This window comes from Nilaparvata lugens, chromosome 3 (assembly GCF_014356525.2).
Source record: "Nilaparvata lugens isolate BPH chromosome 3, ASM1435652v1, whole genome shotgun sequence".
In the NCBI taxonomy this organism is placed as follows: domain Eukaryota; kingdom Metazoa; phylum Arthropoda; class Insecta; order Hemiptera; family Delphacidae; genus Nilaparvata; species Nilaparvata lugens.
In genome coordinates, this window is record NC_052506.1 from 14,270,806 (window position 1) to 14,277,283 (window position 6,478).

At 34.4% G+C, this 6,478-nt stretch overlaps 1 long non-coding RNA gene across 1 annotated transcript; it reads right to left on the bottom strand.

The window, feature by feature from the left end:
* Positions 1-1,262: 1,262 nt before the first annotated feature.
* Positions 1,263-3,979, bottom strand: LOC120350721. The gene is made up of 2 exons (XR_005571003.1): positions 3,734-3,979; positions 1,263-1,915 (listed from the first exon to the last, which is right to left on the bottom strand). It is a non-coding gene; the product is annotated as an uncharacterized LOC120350721 (long non-coding RNA).
* Positions 3,980-6,478: the final 2,499 nt, after the last annotated feature.

Genomic DNA, 6,478 nt, shown 5'->3' on the forward strand with positions numbered 1-6,478 from the left:
AAAGAATACCACAACTTTGAAAATCTGTATTTAATCAAGGAAACATAATAGAAACTTGGGTTATAAATCAAAATGAAGAGTATTAAAATAAATTTTCCTCACTAGAAAACAAGTTCACAAATGTTCAATGTGACCCCCTCCAGACACTCGAGTGATATCAATACGATACTCTAACTCGTTGCACACCACAGTAGCATATCGGGCGTAACAGTTTGTATAGCTGCTGTTATTCTTGTTTGAGCTCCTCAATGTTAGCTGGTAGAGGAGGTCGATACACTTCATCTTTAACGTACCCCCATAGAAAAAAATCGCAGGGGTGAGGTGAGGGCTTGTTGGAGGCCAGTGATGAAGTGCTCTGTCTCGAGCTGCTTGGCGGCGATCCATTGCTTCGGATAGTTTTCATTCAAATAGGCACGGACAGATGAGTGAGTGTCAATGGAGTAGTGCTCCATCCTGCTGGAATATGCAACTAAAAAAACTTTAGAGCTTCCTCGAATCGATGACGGATAGTGCTCCACTTTCCGTTTATTCTTTGCAGAGATCAATTTTCAAAGTTGTGGTATTCTTTTTGAATCACGGTGCATAGCTTTCTATATTTATATTCTATAGCTTCTATAGCTATTTTATATATTCAATCTTTTCAATACTACAGCTTTTTAGTATAAATACTAATGAGCAAATTTTTTCTATCCTAACATACTACTTGATAAATGAAACCGCGAATTTCTCATTAGAAGCTCTTACTGTTTTTGTTGAATTAATAAGTACACCTATTGACTGCACTAAAAGTTAGATTTCACGCAATCACTGCTCTGCTCTTTCACTGGACACTACTTGAACAAGCACTACACTAGTCCCAACGGATTCCTCCTTTTGGATTCCTAGCAGCTGGATCGCCCCTCTTGCCTCTCCGCACCCTCTAGACATCAGGTCAACAGGCAGGTCCCCATGAAAATCGCTGTTCCTGGCATACTAAGGAGAATCCACATTGTTCCTCATCACCTTGTTTTGGAATCGTTGTATGACATTGATGTTGCTGTCTTTGGTACACCCCCAAATTTGTAAACCATACATCCATACTGGCTTCAATATCTGAGTACTTTGTTTCGGATTGGAAAGTTGGAGTATCTTCCGCTCAGCCAATAAAGCTTCTTTTCAAGATCTCTCTTCTCGGCATGAGCCTTCAGCGAAGCTTCACGTACAAGGTCATACCCAGATACTTTGCATCGTTAGCAACTTGGTTGTACCATATGCCATTTTTTGAAAACTTGGAGCTATTTTTAAAATTCAACTATTTTTTGACAATTTAACACTGTTAGGAACTCACTAAAACACAATATTTTCTTAGAGAAGATTGCATACGGTATTTTGTTTTATTACAGTGCTGTATTTGGCTTCATTGCCAGCGTATCATGTTCCCTGGCAGTCTTCTTACTTTTAGACCAGTGAGACAAAAAGTAAGCGATAGACTATGCCCAAGATTCTAGAATAGGCAAGAGATCTGCATGGATACAGTCAATTACTTCCGAAACAAACAGTCAACAAGTTCAGAATCAACTGAATTCGTACTGATAAAATTGTAGCAAGCATGAGCGGCTCATGCCTGTTTGGACAGAATATAAATAGAATTATATTTATACTATTGCAGTCTCGGAGTATCAGAATGATATAAATTATTGTGTCACATAAAGCTCAATTGTACGGTATTATTCTATAGAATAGGTGCCACCTTGTTCCTGTAGCTGCGCAGCTATTAAAGAAAAAGTTGTGTTTCAGACAATAATTTCAGTCAAATGATAGGAATTCGATTACTAACCTCATGAATATGTGCAACTTCATCCTCTACATCACATTTGCCAGTTTCACAGGTTCCACTAATATTTGAAGATCCAACAATTCCACTAGTTTTCATAACCTGAAAAAAAAGAAAATATAATCAATGCTCATGTATGCAAATGGAAAAGTTTGAATGCCTATTTCAATTTAATGGATTCGGGTTCCCAGATTTTCAATAATGTTTGTGAAAAAACCCCTTCCTCACAATATACTCACAATTCAAAAAACTTGCCACAAAAATAATAGTTATTCAAAAGGAGACATGATGACACTCTTCATCAATAAAAACCTTCAAACTTGAGTTGCTAGGTAGGACTAAATGATTTCATTCAAAGTACCATTTAAGTTGAACATTTTGGGGCGAAACTTTACTTTACCACCCCAGTTAGTTGGTGAAAAATTTCTGGTTGCAATCGATTTGGGATATTAGTTTGATGATGGAATTATAAAAATTTGCCTCACTCATCTGTAGTTATAGTCCAGTCAATAGACATAAAAAAGGGGGTGTGCTTGCAATTTATATTGTAGTTCTGATTTTTTAAATATATTATTTGGGTACATAAGAGAAGTCCAGGACCAATTTCTAGATGCAAAATTTCCTTGTGCTAGATACAGAGTGGCCCAAAAACCTTGTATTTTCGGCTCATTTTCCAGTTTTTAGCTATTTCTGCCAAATCTCGTAATCGGACAGAAAAATTTGTTCTCGCCTTTTTTCTAGATTATGAAGTTCTGAATAAAATGAGATCATTCGGAACTCTCTATCTCTGATGAGTACTGAGTTATGATTTTTCAAAAATAAGTGAAATTAGAAGAAATAATCAATTTTGATGAATTTTAGTTACAGATCAACAATATCTTCTGATTGTTACCATTTAGATGTATAATTCAAAATCACTCTGGGCGTATTTTTGTGCTCTACAATCTGAGATCAGGTTGAGCGCTCTATCTCATAAAGATTTCCAGGTACACCTGACAACAATGCTCCTTGTATTGGGAAAAACACCTAATTTTCAGCTTCACTCATCACCAACTACATAGTCTTCACATTGATATTTCGCACAATGACATTAAGTTTATAAGATTATGTTCTATGAGAATCATCCGATAGATTCACTTCATTTCAGTATTTCCTGGTGGAGAGGCGCGCTTAAGGTCAGCGCAAGGATAAAAATTTCAAACACTTATAACTTCTGACACAATGCTCAGATTTCATCGTGCTACACTTCATTCTTTTCGGCTCGTCAAGGCGGTCCAAAATCATGCATGTCAAATATGGTTGAAAAGTGGAAAATTTATTGTTGAGTGTACTGAAGCCCATATTCCAATACACAAAAAATGGCCACTGATATACTTTCTTTTAGTTATTGTACTTTCACCATTTTTGATAATTTACCAAGATAGTAATGTGCCTAAATGTGATTAAACTCATTAGGGTATTTATTAATATCAACTACAAAGCAATTTTACTATACTAAGAAAGACTTTTATTGGGTAAAAAATTAACTTACTGTACTGAAGCAAATTTTTTTGGGCTTTGAAGGGCTCATTGCAAACATTGACTGTTGAGAGACTTTTCATCACAGTCATAATAATGTCTGCAAGTTGTTATTGCTAACATATAATAATCCATAACTTTATTGAAACTATAGTAGTGGAATCTATTTTTTGATTTCAGATATGGTGAGATCATTTCTCTTATTATAAATTAAAATAAGCTACCATAACAAGGCTTGCTTCCCAAATTATAATCTACAAGTTACTCAGCATTTTTCAAGTTGAAAAGCTAGGTTATAATGGATCGATCTCTAATTCAGAATAGAGATTTTTAACTTGTTCAACTTTCAATTTATAGTTAGAGAATAATATAAGTTGAAGTTATAAAATTTGTAAAACTAACCTCAGTCTGGAAGTTGGTTTTTACTTGGTAGTTGGTACGTCTAAAATGTTGTAACTAAATTTTACTTCTTCTTCAACTACTAGACGGAAAACGAAACGTTCGAAAGCCTTTGGCATTATTATTACAACAATTAGGAGCAACCCCCCATAATTGCTATTTAATTAAAATTAAAGTAGCAAAACTATCAAATTCAATGTAAACGCGTATGAAAGATGGGATGGGATAGAGCAAAATGGCGATGGCGACTGCCTTTTCGTAAACGGTGTACACACGTACGTTTGCCTCGGGTGAGCATACGTGTATGGGCTTGCATTCGCACGTGTGGACACTGTTCGCTGAGGCATGTGGGCGAACCGGAACCCTGTCGGTATTTTGGCGTGCTCAAAGGCGCCTCGGGCGAGCATTGAATGTACGTGTGGACGCGATTTTGCCATACGGGTGAGGCAAAACATAAACATTGAAGGCGTCATAACCTAATTCCATTGGAATTATTGATTTATATTATTTGTGTTATATTATTGATTATATGTTAATATATATTATATATGTTATATTGTAATTATATGTTAATATTATTGATTTATATTATTTATGTCATTCATTAACCTAATTCCATTGGAATTAGGTTAATGAATGACAAATCAAATTGTGATCCAATAACTAATTGTAAATTGTAGGATTTTTGTAATTTTGTAGGATAAGTGGATTGTCAAATATTTAAATAGAAACATGCATGGAGTATATAATTCGTATCATGATTAACAAATTTAGAACTGCAAAATTTAAGTGAAAAAAGCTTCTCTACAGGGTTCCTACAAGAAAGTATAGCTCAAATATTGTTTTACTGTGGCTATCAAATCATCTTGTGTTTGTTTCATGTTATCAATCAGAGTTGTTAATTAAAATTGTAATCTTCAATATGATATTATATGTTTTAGATAGCTAGGCTATCTATAGAGAGATTTATTCAAACTTTGAACTAGTATTCCCTTGAAGGTAATCTTTTGGAGAATCTTGTTTTGTCATGTGTATGAGCAGAGTTAGTTTAAAATGGGCAGCAATTTAGTATTTGATTCAATTTATGGCTAATTTCCTTAAAGAAGACTGTCAATTTTGTGAGACAGTGTTATGTGCTTTGATTAGGTTATCAAAACTTCTGGAATTATTGTAGAATTTTTCTTTTTTTGAGATTCAGAATAGATATTGGAAACCAACAAATGAATCGCCTAATGCCAAGAATCTCAAAGTTAGAGCCAATCGTTCTTGTGGAGTTATTGCTTTCCTCATGATGATATCATTTTTTGTTTAGATAACTAGTTGAATTAGATTCAGTATATTAACAAGATAATGTTTTGACAACCTACGAAAGTTTAAATTATCAATATTATGTCATGTAGCAATTTATTTCCTTACTTCAACCTACAATCGTTCAACCCACCAACATCGTTTGTCAAGTTTTATTTTTGATTTTATTATATAAGTCACTGAAATAAAATGATACTGCTGCAATTTGTGATAACTATCTTCAATGATGGAATGACGCCATTGTTGTCATGTTGTGGAAAATCTACATCTACCATGTCTTCGTGTCGTCTGCAAATCAGATAGCTTTTTGAATGCTGAGGCATACGTGGATCGCGTCCACAAGGACGTACAGTGAATGTTGAGGCATATGTACATACGATTGTTCGCGCGAATCTGTACGGACGTGTGTACAAGGCTTAAGCAATTTTACCACTATAGCAACGAGCTATTATAGTAAACTATAGAGTGGCTGTTGGTGTGCTTACAGCGCTCTCAATGTGTTACACGGCGAACTAAGGGCAGCCATGACAGAGAGAGGCAAGATTTCAAGAAGAGCCAGTCTGCCACTGCAGGAATAGATGTGTTTTTTCAAATTGATTTCTATCAATATAAAATTATCATTCCAATTGGTACTTTTACGAAAATTAAATGAGGTATGTGTGAGAATATTTATCTCATTGAAATAACCTCTAGAATGTTCAGAATCGACTGAATATAAAAGTAGGTCTATAGGAGTAGGCTAGACTAGATCATGCCGACTATTTAATAATTTTGTTTGTGATATTACTTACAAATTGAATTGCATATGAAACTACAGTCGAGTTGGATAGATTTAGACTTATTAAACATTTCAACTGTACACTGTTAATATATTATTTATTTGTATTGTGTAGAGAATGTCAATGAAGTCATTCATCATACAAAAAGTTCCCACAGTCACAATTTTTTTGGTATGTGTTTGTATATATTGCCATTATTTTATTGACTGCACTATCCCCAACGCAAGGTAACAAGAGGTGTTTTTATGTTGAGGAGATAAAAGGAAATAGTGTGTCAACATTTTTTAGTAAATATCTACTATAGTTACGTTCATTCACACCTTTTGTATGGAGCAATATTATGGGCCAATTGTAGTGATTTCCATTCACGTTTTGTGTTACAAAAAAGAGCAATAAGAATCATGTATACGGTAATGTTCCTCCCCTTAAGCACTGCAAACCGCTATTTGTTAGATTGAGAATTATGTGTTTGCCATGTATTTTTATTTTTCAATGTTTATTATTTATAAAGATTAACTTGCTCTCATTCTCTAGTCATTTTGATGTTTATTCGCACAACACAAGAAATAGGTTGAACCTAGAAACGAATATTGTCGGTATAAATCTAGTCATATGAGTTTTAGGGCTTGTGCAATTATTAGGTTTTATAATCAGTTACCGT